The sequence below is a fragment of the Arachis ipaensis genome, chromosome B08, assembly GCF_000816755.2.
Source record: "Arachis ipaensis cultivar K30076 chromosome B08, Araip1.1, whole genome shotgun sequence".
Classification (NCBI taxonomy): Eukaryota; Viridiplantae; Streptophyta; class Magnoliopsida; order Fabales; family Fabaceae; genus Arachis; species Arachis ipaensis.
This window is the reverse complement of record NC_029792.2, coordinates 18,235,626-18,237,708: the sequence shown is the minus strand read 5'-3', so window position 1 is coordinate 18,237,708 and position 2,083 is coordinate 18,235,626. Positions and strand designations below refer to the sequence as shown.

Below are 2,083 nucleotides of genomic sequence, written 5' to 3'. Positions count from 1 at the left end.
TTTTCTATCCAAAGATTGAAAATTAATGTTGTGCTGGATATCTCAATATGGATTTTTTTACCCATTAATTAACTAATATTTACTGCATGTTCTTTTGTTCTAATCCAGAAACTATGGTTTTAGCTACCAATGTTTCTGCACAAATTAGCAGTATTCCTATGCTGAATGGTTCAAACTTTAAAGTTTGGAAGGATACCGTGGAGATTGTCCTCGGTTGTATGGACCTAGATATAGCTCTTCGAGAGGAGAAACCCACTTCCACTCCGGAAAACCTCAATGAGGTTAAAATAGAGAAGTGGGAGAGATCCAATCGAATGAGCATTATGATCATGAAACGCTCAATTCCTGAGGCGTTTCGGGGCTCAATTACTGAGGATAAAGATGCCAAACAGTTCCTAAAGGATGTTGAAAAATTCTTTACTAAGAATGAAAAGGCGGAGGCAAGTAGCCTTTTGAGCAAACTTGTCTCCATGAGGTATAAAGGTAAAGGGAACATAAGGGAGTACATTATGGAAATGTCTCATCTTGCTTCAAAATTGAAAGCACTAAAGTTAGAGTTGTCTGAAGATTTACTCGTGCATTTCATTTTGATTTCCCTTCCTGCACACTTTGGGCAATTCAAAGTGAGTTATAACACTCTGAAGGACACTTGGTCCTTAAAGGAGCTTATATCTCACTGTGTGCAAGAAGAAGAGAGGCTGCAGCAAGATAAGATTGAAAGTGCTCACATGGCTTCATCTTCTCAGTGTAAAAGAAAGCGTGATACTACTGCGGATGTGCCTTCTCAGCAGAAAAAGGCTAAGAAACAAGATCAAGTTTCAACTTGTTTCTTTTGTAAGAAGGTGGGACACATGAAGAAAGATTGTACCAAATATGCCACATGGCGTGAAAAGAAGGGATTGCCTGTGGAGCCGACCGCCAAGTGATGCTGAAAGATACATCTATGTGGCAGACGGCAATATAGTTGCAGTCGAAGCTATAGGAATCTTTAGATTATGTTCCACGAGTGGATTTTACTTGGATTTATTAGAGACATTTTATGTACCGTCATTTAGACGGAATTTGGTTTTTGTTTCTCGTTTGAACAAATCAAGTTATTTTTGTTCGTTCGGAGAAAATAAAGTCAATCTCTTCTATAATTCGAATAATATTTGCTCTGGTCATTTGGTGGATAATCTATATAGGCTTGACTTAAATTCCTATAATAATAAAATAAGGCCTTTTTCCTAGAGGAGTGTGGTATTGTTCCGCAATACACTATGCCAGGCAAACCTAGCATGAATGATGTTGCGGAGCGAAGGAACCGAACTCTTAAAGACATGGTGAGAAGTATGATTAGTCATTCTTCCTTGCCTGAATCACTCTGGGGAGAAGCCTTAAAGACCGCAGTGTACATCCTTAATAGGGTGCCAAGCAAAGCAATTAACAAAACCCCATATGAAATTTGGACTGGGAAAAGGCCCAGTATAAAGCATTTGCATATTTGGGGATGTCCAGCTGAGGCGCGACCTTATAGGCCGCATGAAAGAAAATTGGACTCAAGGACAATCAGTTGCTACTTTGTTGGTTACGCTGAGCGTTCACGGGGGTACAAGTTTTACAATCCTGCATCAAGGTCTATTTTTGAGATGGAAAATGCGAGATTTCTTGAGGATGTTGAGTTTGGGGGGAAGGAAATATTAGGAATGTTGCTTTTGATGAGGATTCTATAACTGACAATGATCAGGACCTTATGCCTATTGTTGTTCAAGATACAGTTATAGTACAAGAGCAAAATGAGAATCCTACTGTAGATCCAGTTACAGTACAAGAGAACAATGAGAATATTGTTGTTGCTCAATATACTGCTACAGTACAAGAAAATGATGAGAATCCTCCTCAACCCCAACCCATACAGCAAGCTCAACAACCTCAAGAAGTGTCATTAAGGAGATCCAATAAAAAAAAAAAAGGAAAAAAATCCATCTATGGTCTCAAACAAGCTTCCCGTCAATGGTATCACAAGTTTCATCAAGTCATTACCTCTTACGGTTTTGAGGTGAATATCATAGATGAATGTGTATACCGCAAGTTCAGTGGGAGT

General features: G+C 38.9%; 1 non-coding gene across 1 annotated transcript in view; it reads right to left on the bottom strand.

The window, feature by feature from the left end:
• Window positions 1–2,083, bottom strand: part of LOC107612464 — a 24,434-nt gene that overhangs the window by 14,130 nt on the left and 8,221 nt on the right. The gene's annotated exons all lie outside the window — the stretch shown is intronic.